This window comes from Oryza sativa, chromosome 6 (genome assembly GCF_034140825.1).
Source record: "Oryza sativa Japonica Group chromosome 6, ASM3414082v1".
Lineage (NCBI taxonomy): Eukaryota > Viridiplantae > Streptophyta > Magnoliopsida > Poales > Poaceae > Oryza > Oryza sativa.
Genome location: NC_089040.1, coordinates 26,768,076 through 26,780,872, shown reverse-complemented (window position 1 = coordinate 26,780,872; position 12,797 = coordinate 26,768,076). Strand labels below are relative to the sequence as shown.

Sequence of the window (12,797 nt, the reverse complement as noted above, 5' to 3'; positions counted from 1 at the left end):
GGCATACAATAAGTATTGATAAACTCATACTAAATGTCTAAATGTTTAACAAGTTTGTAAGAACAAATAGCACTTATAAACACATATAACAACAATCAATAGGTTATATAACTCGTAATAAATACATATACCATGTATGAATGAAGGATGCGATGTTTTGATAAAGTTGGACTAAATGTATGACTTAATTGTATAAACCTATCCATCAATCATAAGGGTTTTGTTTTGTCACAACATGGACTAGATAATACTACCTCCATCCTAGAAAACCGTAGTAATAAAAATGATGGGAATCAATTCACTATTTCATCTTCTTGCCATTTCTTAGTTGTTGTTCCCATACAAACCAACATTGTCCTCACGTAGATACTTAGAAAAAAGATGGCGGAAATTGTTCAACTCTTACTTCTTCACACCTCTATTCCGACCGCCATACATGTTTGCTTGTAGATATGCATCTATCTTTTTTATCACTATAGTACACCTCTAGATAGTTTGAAAACCATAATAGCGCAGGAAAACCAATCCTAACATGTGATTGATTTACCGCCAAGACCTCCTTGCGCCAAGGGTGTAATGGTATATTATGCATTGTACAAAATAGCTCTTGGGTTCACCTTCTTATTGCAAGAATCCATTAAACAACTAATTGTAGTATTTGATTTTTTTTGTTATACAATATATTAACTAACAATAGGTTCTACTTCTCCGTTTCATATTATAAGTCATTTGACTTTTTACTTATTCAAAATTATTTAAGTTTGACCAATTTTTTAGAAAAATATAGTACCATTTTCAATAGAAAATAAACATATTATCAAAATATATTCAACGTTAAACTTAACTAAACTAATCCCGTGTTGTAGATGTTACTAATACTAAATCTGTATTCGCCGGATATCTACAAATCGTTACCATATCCTCACTTCGGATGGATTTAGAGCGGATAATATCCAATTCGCTTTCGCCCCTAATCACTATCATGCGGTTGAGTTTCTATATATGTGATGAAACAGTTGAAATTCTACGATTGGGCTCCTCCCCAAATCTCCCATAAAGCTACATAAAGCTAAGATGATCGACGATTTTACAGTCTCTTTTTAACTGTGTTTCTGTTTACTCCCACTATAATCCATTTCATATTCAAGGAAGACTTTTTTGTGTCGCTTTTTTTGCAATACGAGAAATTAAGTTTCTTGAACACTTCACGAATTGCTAGCCTCGGAAATACATGCCTCATTTTTGCAAAAAGCCCATCTCAAATCTCCTACAAGCTCACTTCTCAATGGATCAAACAAACAAGCCACTAGATGGCCTTTTGGGCCTTGGGCCTTCACCACGAACCTTCGGCTTCACCAAGCTTGTCGTGTGCCCACAGAGCCTACAAAGGTACACAGAAAAGCCAACCTCTGGCCTCTTACTCCATCAAAAGGTACAAAAGGCCCATACTTTTTTCAGACCGCGAAAAAGCCCATTCTCTCACACAGCAATTACCGCAAAATCGTCACAAAGTACACACACCGTTCTTTCTCCCTGTCGTACACAGAGCGAGATCTGAGCGTATCTCCTTCCCCAGCTGGCGAGCTCGACCTCCCGGGGTTCGCAGTGGCTTCCTCCCCACCGTCTCCACCTAACAGCCTCACCCGCAGATAGATATCTTTATCACAAGTCAAATGGTGGCCCTGGCCCATCATTCGCAAGAGGAATCTGGGATTACGTGGCCATCGCCCTAAGCTAAGCTAAGCTAAGCTAATCTGCCGGCCTTGATCTTGACCAACTGCCCTTCACACTACCACCTCCACCTCATCGCCTCCGCTTTTCCAAAAAGCACAAAACCGCCGCAATCTTTATTCACGGAACCAAACAAACAATGGACGGATGGCCCGGCCACCGCGACGCGCCCGTATCACCTAACCTCAATGCCTCGTTCAGTTGTTTTAGATCAAAAACGCGCACGCACGCACCGTTTTAGTACTAGTAGAGTATTTTTTGGGTGTCTTGGCTTGATGATGGAGCAGCTCACCGGTTAGCAGAAGAAGCAGCGTGCGTGACAGCTGAGATAGAAAACCGTTATTCTATTTCTATCTACTATAACGGCACCTCCGGATCCGTCCGGTGTGTGACGTCGGCAGCGATGCGCGACGGCCCTCGTGCCCCGTGCGCATTTGACAAATACTCTCTCCGTCCCAAAATATAGCAATCTTGTACTGGATGGGATATATCATAGTACAACGAATCTCGATATAACCCTATCTAGATTTATTGTATTAGGATGTGTTTCATCCAGTACAAGGTTACTATATTTTATATTTTAGGGGACGGAGGGAGTATCCTATTGCACGCGTGCGATCGATCGATCGATCAGCAGAGTAGTAGGACTTGTATAGCGTGGCAGATGGCATGACAGCGCGATGGGAATCCAGCGTCACAAGCGGGGATCGTCGGCGTGGAGTGAGCGAGAGAGCGAGCGCCTCGGTCTCGGTTGAGCTAAACAAAGCGTCCCAGGAAGCTGCGAGGAAGCTGCCCGCCGCGTGCGCCAACCGCTCGATCGAAGCCAGCGCGCCAGGGTCTCGTGTTTTTTTAACGAGTAGTACTAGTGTGGGTGTGTGTTGGGGTTGGGTGGTTGGCAACGGCAGTTCGCAGTAGCGGCTCGTGTCGGTGGGACGGGGGGCCGTTCAATGCCGAGCCAGGCTGGCCTCGTCTCGGGAGCCGCGCGCCCACGCCCGCCCCCTTGAGGCCCTGACCACGTCCGTCCTTCCCCTCTCTCCCTGGTCCCACCGAGTCAGCACCCATTTGCTCACTACCCTGCCCCCTGAGATTGCGACAGTGGTAGTAGTAGGGGGTGTTTGGAGAGAAAACACAAGTCTCTTACACTTATGTTGAGACTTATATTTTTAAGAGAGGGGCTAAAGTTTACCCTATCTCTCCCAAACACCTCTGTAGTAGAGTGCTACCAGTAAAAAGTTCTACCACTAGTGGTGGCTGTATAATTTTACTTACAAGAAATTGGAGTATAAATGGGTATTTGCATTCAGACCTTGTCATATTGGATGTTTAGATATTAATTTGAAGTATTAAATATACTATCTCCGTTCCAAAATAAGTGCAGCCGTGGAAATCTATGTCCAACGTTTGACCGTTCGTCTTATTTGAAAATTTTATGAATTTTTTTAAAAAATAGTTGCTACTAGCTCCAATTCATCTATAGCCAATTTATACAATAATTGCTTACTACACTATTAATATATGGTCCCACCTTGTTAACGCCAAAATTTGGTAAGCTCGAAGTCATCATCGGCCTAGAGTTAGTATTGGCTTCAGTCTTGGAATCGGCCGATAGGAGTCGTCAAATCGCCCGCGGTTGTGTTCTTGGTGGAGTCGGATCAATTAAAGAGAATTTATCTATAAGAATCCGAGTTCAAGAATGATGCGGCATGGCAAGTGTATATATTAATTAGGAATAGTTTGTTAGTTCCTTTTAACTTTAGAAAAGTGGAAAGTGTGTTTAGTATCCTATAAGAACTTTATGTTTTTCTTTATCTTTAGGAAAATTTCTTTCTTATCCTACAAGGACTAGTATATCCCTATGGGTATAAATATATACACTCGGGGTCATTGTAAAATATCTCTAGATCAATACAACTACTCTCGGCGCATCGCCACCCTCTTTACGGAGGTTTTTATTTATCATCTGGCGGAATTTGGCATCTGACGCGGGGCTGCATCGGTTCAGTTCGATCTCCGGCGAATGGGTAAGTCCTACGTTCCATCGGCCCTGGTGAATCTATCGGCTACGTTGGTGTTGTTCAAGGCCGCATCGCTTCGATCTCTTGGATCGCTCTGGTTTGGTTGATATATTTGCCTACATGATATCTCAATTCTATCTCTAATCGCATGGTGTTTAGAGACGTATCGGTTTAGTTGGGACTATCTCAGTTAGGTCTGATCTTATGTCTTAGCCGATATATCTCTACAATCACAATGTTGTTCTAAATAGATTTGTTATATCCACCACATTAGACAGATCTATCGGCTCATCGAGTATTAGATTATCATATACAATCTCGTGCTATATCGATTAGGTTCGACCTACTAGATTGTTGTTGATAATATAAATCTTGCTGAGCCGATAGGTTCATGCTAGTGTTTTATCGGGGTGCTAGTCGATAAGTTATCTGGACGTTGCATCGGCTTATAAGGATTACATACAAGTTGGGTTTAGCCGATCGCATTATCAAAATATATTCAACGTTAAACTTAACTGAACTAATCTCGTGTTGTAGATATTTCTAATTTTTTCTATAAATTTAGTCGAACTTAATGAACTTTGACTAAGAAAAAATGAAACGACTTATAATATGAAATGGAGGGAGTAGTTGTTTTCACTATAGTTATTAAGACCGGACCGGTGAATGAATCGGTTGAACTCTCGGTTCACTGGTTTAGTGGTTGGACCAGTGGTTTGACCGGTTCAACCACGGTTTGATTACTAATATAGAATGAGTGTTTATATAGTGGCACAAGCGTCAGGATGGTGGCTTGGCTAGCGCGTGCTGCTGTCAATCCCATGATCAGAGGTCAAATCCCCATCTCCAAATTTTGCTCGGTTAATCTCCAGTTTTATAAAAAAACCGCTCGAGTTAACCGGTTTTCTTCGGTCCGATTGCATGCCCGATCTTTTAAGGAGACCGGACCGGTTGGAGCCCTGGTTCTGGTTTTTTTCCGATCGAACCGCGAGTCCGATCCGGTCCTAATAACTATGGTTTCACTCATCAATCATCATCACTAATATTAGGGGTGAAAACGGATCAAATTCGGATGGATAGGGGTGTCACGCCCAGAAATTTAGCCCAAATTTCTAGACTATTTTGTGTATTAAATCCCTGTCTAGGACCAGCCAGGGTACACAAAACGACAAGTAATATACAGTTCCAAACGTAAATAAAGCGTAAAATACTTACAGAAGAGGCACTTAGTCCTCACACCAAAACAAAAGCAGCAGCAGCGGAAAATGGCGATCCTAGCGGGGCTTCAGCTCCACTCCACAGGCAAAACTCAACTGGGGTCTGAGCCTTGGTCTTCTAACTTCGTTTTCAGCTCAGAAGCACTACACTTCTAAAAAGGGGGAAATAATAGCAAGGCTGAGTACAACCACCGTACTCAGCAAGCCACACCAACGATGCAGACGTGCAAGGGGATACAAGGATGGTTTGTGGCTATTTGCATAAAGGCGGTTGTAAAACATTTTATTGAGCAAAACAGTAAAACTGTTGAGTAATTAAAGTAACATTAAATCTCCACTGATCAACGCTACACCACGTTGAACAGGCACAACCAACCCACCTGAACTACAGTGTATTGGGTCGATTTATTAAGTGTGAGACTAATCACGGTGAATCTGGTCGACCGCCCATAACCACGAGCACGGCTATTCGAATAGTTTTACTCTGATCAGAGGTGTACAACTGTACCCACAAGACACAGCCCCACGACACGTTTCCGTGCGCCGACATGCCACCACGACATACCGGAAAGAGGCCGTGACAGGACCCTTCGCATAACCCCCTCTAGCCAAGCACACCACACCTCAGGTTTCACCCCGTCCCCAGCGGGCAACGGGCAGTCCCCTCTCGTGCCTAGGTGAATCCGGAAGCGACCGAGGCCGTCGCAGGGCCCGCCCCGCTCCATCACGCCCACCCTTGCCTGGATGCGTCGACTGAAGTAAAGCTACACTACAAGCCCAGCCGTTGCCCACGCTGGCTTGTGGTAAGTACGATAAGTTCTTCCAGGGCATCCTGCGAACCGGTCCTTAACTGCCATGGGTGCGACCAGCAAAATCATGCACCCACAGCCCACCATTCAGTCGCATTTTTGTTGGATAATTACGACCATGAAGCATGGCCAGATGTCTCGAGCACGCAGCTCATTCTGATACTAAAAGGTCTAATATTGTAATTATCCCATCAACTGAGCTAGTGGTAATTAAGCATGGCTAAGCATATAGTTCTAGCTAGGTCACATAAGTAACATCAGCTAGTCGATTTATTACCCAATGTTGACAAAGGACATATATCAAGTAAATATGGCATAAGCGAGCAGATAGGTAAAACCCTGACCCAATGTAATTAGCAAAATATGCATATTTATTTGCAAACAGTAAAACATTTGTAAATTGGGATCAACATGCTCAAGGGGAATATGTGACTTGCCTTGCTTCTTCACTTTGATCTTCCGAACTCTTATCCTCGCGACCGCGATCTTCCGAAACGGCAGAAACTACACGATGGCACGCAAAACGAGGAAAACTCTAATAAAAACCAAGAAAACAGTACATAAAAACTAAACAAACATGTAGAGCTCAATTTTAGATGAATTTTGCAATTTGAATGACTCAATTCGGAGTTCGAATGAATTAGATATGGATTTTAGAAGTTTTGAGCCATTTAAATAGATTTTTATGATTAAATTAGATTTATTGCGCAATTAATAATTATTCTTCCAAAGGAAAAAGGGTTGCTGACGTCATCAAGGGGGAGAGCGGCGCCGGCAAGCGGGCCCCACCAGTCAGCGGCACAAGGGCGCCGGTCCACCGTGGACCGGGACCACCGAGGCGGTCCACCGCCGGTCCACGGGAACCGACGGCCCGGATTGGCCCAAGCCGATCGGACGGCCACGGGGCGGCGCGGCTGGGGCACGGTCACGGCTCAAAGCCGGCCAGCCGAGTGATGGCGCGCGGCAGCGCGGCCACCGGCGACGACGGCCGACGACGGCGCGGGGAGCGGCAGCGCATGCGGGCGGTGGCGGCGCACGCTAGGGAGCGGCGGCGCGGCGCGGTAAGGTGAGGCGGCAGCCGGCTGCCCGGCACAGCCGGCAGCGGCGCGGAGCGCGGCGGCGGCGACCCGGTCGGACAGCCACCGGCGACGGCGGCGCGTCGCGAGCAGGCACGGGAGGTGGCCGACGAAGGGGAGGAAGGGGAGAGGGAAGGGAGTGCTCACCGAGCGGCACGACGGCAAACGGGCGGCCGACGGCAAGGAACGGCGGCGGCGGGGCTCCTCGGGAAGACGGCGCGACGGAGCTCCGGCGACGGGCGTCGCTCGGGAAGGGGCGGACGGGCTCGGCCTCGGTCTGAGGAAAATCAAGGAGGGGCTAGGGAGGTGAGAACTGGTGCGAGGTAAATGGAAACGACTGCCGACCACGACAATACGAGGAGGAGCTCACCGGCGACGAGGGAGGTGGAGCTCGGGAGGATTTCCGGCGAAGAGGGCCAGTGGCCGAGGATCTCCCCGTACCTGCGGAGCCGCGGGAGGCGACGACGCGGGTCGGCGAGGACCGAAGCGGCGTTGCGACGCGGCTGGAGGTGGCCATGGTGAGGGAGAGAGGTGGTGCGCGTGGCGGCGGCGTTCCGGAGGCGGAATGGGAAAATGGAGTAGGGACCGGGGTGGAGCTCGGCGGGGCGATGCCGGCGGTGGTGGCGCAACGGCGCGGTGGTGGCTGGAGCGGCGAGGAGCGGCGGCTGGAGCTCGTCGGTGAGTGGTGGAGAGAGGGAGCGCGGTGGGGAGGGGATTCCGGCGATGGAATGGGGAAAACGGAGCGGGGGCCGAGGTGCGGCAAGGCACGGCGAAGCCGGTGGTGGCGGCGGAACAGCACGGCGACGGCTGTAGCGGTGGTGGCGAGCGGATGGAGAGTCGCCGGTGAGCGGCGGCGATGGGAGCAGCGAGGGGAGAGCAGTACGGGGCGCGAGAAGCTCGGAAAAATGGGGGAAATGGAAAGGGGAGGCCGGGTATGCTTTTTATGGGCTTGGGGCGACGGGATCGTGCTCGAGAGAGGTGGCAACCGGCCGGCGAGGTGGGCGGGGCATCGTGGGGGTGGTGGAGAGGTTAACCGGCGGCGATTTTCGTGGGGAGAGTGGGGGAAAGGGTGGAGGACGTGGGGCGACGGGGTCCCACGACCGGCGGGCTCGCGCGCGGGGTGGAGGTCGGAAACGGCGGCGTCGTGGGGTGGCTCGGGCGGCCCTGGCGGCGGTTGGAGCCGGAGGAAGGGGATGACAGGTGGGGTCCACGGGTCCCACCTGTCGGAGAGAGAGAGGGAGGGGAAACGAGAGAGGGAGGCAAAGCAGACTTCGCGAGGGAGTGGGGAAACGGGCCGACGGCCCAAGAGGAGAGGGAGGCCGGCCAAGAGAGAGAGAGAGGGCGCGGGCCGCGGGAGGGAAAAGGGGAACTGGGCCGGAGCAGCCCAAAGACAAAGAAAGGGAGATTTTAACTTGTTTTCTTTTTAATTCAGTTGATTAAATAAACTTTGTATTATTATAATTACTTCTTGAGCTCCGAAATTTCACAGAAAAAAAACCGGAGAGTATTTTAGGGCACACATAATATTACAAAATATTCCCGGCCAATGATCTTTTAAGGGAAAATTTTAATTCTCCCAATAATTCACTTGATTAAATTGATTAACTTTTATTTAATTTTTAGAAAATGCATTATTTAATGATTTTTAATCCCGAACGAAAATCGGGGCGTTACAAGGGGTCATACCATATCCTAATTCCTAAACCATATTTTTAAAGCGGAATCGGGGTAGGTGCGGATAAGGAGCGGATTTGTTTAGGATGTTGGAAATAGAGCGGAACCCGTGCAGACTCAGCTCAGAAAACAAATTAAAAATCATCAGACGAGGAGCAGATTGTTTCGGATGTTAGAAACAGAGTGGAGCCCGTGCAGACTCAGCTTAGAAAACAAATTAAAAATCATCAGATGCAACATATATATTCAACCAAAGCAACATTAAGTCACTAAGTCACTAATTAAACAGACAACAATGCAATAACAATATCACAAGCACATAATAACAATAGCCATGAGAGATTGATATAGGACAGCTAGAGTAGGTACAATAGCAGACTATAAGTTAGCAATAAACATATGACAAGAAGATAAAAGAAGAGAGATAAGAGCAACGGGCTACAGATTTGTAGCCAGCTACAGCATGGACTCTAATATATAATATGTATATGACATGTGAGACCATATATTAATAGTATAGTATATGTTTATTAACTCACATATCCAAGACTAAAAACGATCCAAATAGAGTGGATTAGCTGAGAAACTAATCCCAAAATTGACTAGATGGGTTGTCTCATGTGAAATGAGCCAAATAAAGTGGTTGCATGGGCTAACAAGGTCAGATTATCCACCAACTTAACTGGATAATTCGCATCCACCAGATATCACCGATACCACATCTGGCTCCATATTCGCATGGTACTATCCGCAGGTGCGGACCTAGCCTTGGCCTTTTCAGGCTAGCCCATTGCACTTTGAGCCAAGTTATGGTGAAAATATATAATGTGGCCTATTACCTCATAGTGGATTTTCACTCCTAGGCCTCGGACTGTGGCCTAGGTGGCCCAAGCCCTAGGTCCGCCCTTGACAATCCACATCCAAATCTGTATTCGCCGGATATCTACAAATCGTTACCATATCCTTACTTCGGATGGATTCAAAGCGGATAATATCCAATTCGATTTCACCCCTAATCACTATCATGCAGTTGAGTTTCTATATATGTGATGAAACAGTTCGAATTCTACGATTGGGCTCTTCCCAAATCTCCCATAAAACTATATAAAGCTAAGATAGCGACGATTTTACAGTCTTTTTTTAACTGTGTGTCTGTTTACTCCCACTATAATCCATTTCATATTCAAGGAATTTTTTTGTCGTTTTCTGCATTACGGAAAATTAAGTTTCTTGAACACTTCACAATTTGCTAGCCTCGGAAATACATGCCTCATTTTTTTTCAAAAAGCCCATCTAAAATCTCCTACTAGCTCACTTCACAATGGATCAAACAAAGAAGCCACCAATGAAAGATGGCCTTTTGGGCCTTGGGCCTTCACCACAAACCTTCGGCTTCACCGCGCCTCTCATGCATAGTGGAAAAACCCGGACTGGAGGTCGACCCGGTCATGTGGCTGGTTCACCGGTTTGCCGGTCCAACCGCTGGGTCACCGGTTGAACCGCCGATTTGACTTATATTAATATTTTATTCATTTAACATTATTTTTTATGTAAATAATGCAGTTTTTGATATGATATATAGCATGAATATTGACTTATCCAAAGTTTGCAAAGAACAGATTAAAACTGACAACCGAAGATCATATGCATCTAATTCTAATATATCTCTGATGCAACTTCTGTTGAGCCAAAATTCCCCATTGTCAACGAATAGATCAAAGGTGATTTCCAACCAGGGAGAAAAGAGAGAAGCAAATAGATCTCGTATAGTCCAAGGTAGAGACAGTAGGAAATCTTGATGAACTAGTGCTAGAAGCATACCAGATCGTTCTAAGCTAATGAGCTTTGTTGACTTGTGTTGCTCGAAGAGCGGCTCACGCACTACTAGAAAAATCATTTTTCCGACGTGGGATCCTTTTTTCACAGTCAGACATGATCCTTGAAGCCAAATGACCGCCTACAAAAATATAAATCGGGGTGAAGTTCGTTGTCCGCCTGCGAAAATAGATTTTTGCAGGCAGACCACTTAAGCGATTTTCACAGGTGCACCTTATGTGGCCCGCCTGCAAAAATCGTACCTACCAAAAAAAATTCATCCTTATCCTATCCTCAACCATCCTTATCCTCTCCTCCACCACTCATTCCCTCCCCCCTCCTCTCTCTCTCTCACAGACACTTAGAAAAATCCTCCCTCAGCGCCTCCGCCGGCTCCCTCCTTGCCCCATCCGTCGGCCGCGACGACGACGGATCTCCACCGCGCGCCGCCGGCTTCCCCTCCTCGCCTCCTCCGCCGTCGGCCACGACGAGCCACGACGAGTGACGACGGCTCTCCTCCGCGCGCCACCGGCTTCCCTCCTCGCCGCCTCCACCAGCTGCGACGACAACGGATCTCCTCCGCGCGCCGCCGGCTTCTCCTCGTCGCCCCCTCCGCCACCGGCCACGATGAGCCACGACGAGCGACGACGGCGCCGACGCGGTGGCTCGGGTCAACGTGGGGGCAGTGGACGGAGGAGAGCCGTGGCCGGACTGTGGCCGGCGGCGGGAGCCGTGTTTTTCTTTTATTTTTTTAGATGATTTCCGCAAGCGGGCCACGGGCCCGACTGCGAAAATGGTCTATTTTCGCAAGTGAGATGGTAGCGGCGGTCCTTCCCCCGCCTGCGAAAATTGATTTGGGCCGCTTGGAAAAATCTTGTTTCTAGTAGTGACGTCCACTGCTCCGCCGGCGCAGCACAAATGCTCGCCGTTTCCAATGCCGTGGTCATCATCGCAAAGCATTCATCAAGCTGCCGCAGTCACCGTCTAATCCAGACAGAGCAAGCTGTGAGTTATGGCAGCTGGTTGCTGCAGTGCTGCGCCATGGCGGCGCAAGGGAACGGCAAAGAAGGGAGGTAGAAGGAAAGCTAGCCCTAGGATACCTTACAGTATTGGGCTAGTTGGGCTGAAATGGCCCAAGTGGCTGTTCTGCGGGATGTATTTCCCTTCTGACACGAGCCGTCCGGTTCGCCAAAACCGTTCCGGTTCACCGGTTTTCCTAAAAACCGACCGGTTCATCCAGTTTTCTCCGGTCCAATTACATGGACGGTCTTTAAAGCAAACCGATCCAAGAAGGTACACAGAAAAACCAACCCCTGGCCCCTTCCCCGGACACCCCCCTCCAAGAAGGTTAGTGGGCGAACGTTCGCCCACTATGTATGTCACGAATTGGTCGGAGCGAGGAGGATGAAAGACGCACGATGTACGGAGAAGGGGGAACTGGGGGAGCGGTATTGATCTTTCCTTTCCAATTTTCAGTTATCCTCTTCTTAAGTGGTCTTTTTTCTTTTTCTTTTTTTTTTCACTACCGTTTTTCTTTTTCAGATTTCTATTTTTGTTAATTATTTTCATTGTTTCTTTAACAAAAACATTTTTATATGAATTATTTCATGAAAACTTTCTACATATACATATAGATTTTATGTATGTAAAGTTTCTATATGTAGACTTTATGTATGTAAAGTTTCTATATGTAGACTTTATATATGTAGAGTTTATGTATGATGAGGACACAACTAGCTGGGATATAGCCATGACTATCTTATATATTAATCAACCAAAGGTGTATATGTTCTATATTAGATAGTCATGGTTATATCCGAGCTAGTTGTGCCCGAATCCGAATCCAAAACGTGTAGAACTTTATCTCTTGTCTTCTATGGACCAAAAGTGACGTGGTGAGAATGTGAGATGAAAGAAGACTTGGAGAATGTCTTGGTTTGGTCCCTAATCAACTTCTTCAATCATCCATGTATGCTTTACGCTCGGTCTATTTTCCTTCACCCAAGCAAGTACCCCTGTAAACGAAAACACATGAAACTCATTGTGTAACAACGTTTGTTCAAATATATAATAAGTAAATCTAATATAAAACATATGCAACTTTTGTTGATTAGTATATAAGGTAGTTATAGTTATATCCGAGCTAGTTATGTCCTCATTAATGTATATAAACTTTATATATAATTTATATCTCTGTAATTAGAAAGTTTAGTGTATCAATTTTAACAGAAATAGAAAAATGCTGATCATCACCGGATATATATATATTTTTTAAAAAAGTCCAATCCAAACAAACGTTGCAACAAGAAAACATAAAGCATGCGTATGCTTGTATTTTAACTGATGAAACAAACCACCGGCTCATTAGTCATTACTAATTATGATTAAGCACGTAATTATGCATGTAATTAGCAATGAGGAAGAAGAGATGAAACGGCAGTCGGAACATTCGTGAGATTC

The 12,797-nt window shown here is 46.6% G+C and overlaps 1 long non-coding RNA gene across 1 annotated transcript; it reads right to left on the bottom strand.

The window, feature by feature from the left end:
- Positions 1 to 6,100: 6,100 nt before the first annotated feature.
- LOC136357091 (uncharacterized) lies at positions 6,101 to 7,748 on the bottom strand. The gene is made up of 3 exons (XR_010742157.1): positions 7,219 to 7,748; positions 6,996 to 7,125; positions 6,101 to 6,276 (listed from the first exon to the last, which is right to left on the bottom strand). It is a non-coding gene; the product is annotated as an uncharacterized lncRNA (long non-coding RNA).
- Between the last annotated feature and the right edge of the window lie 5,049 nt (positions 7,749 to 12,797).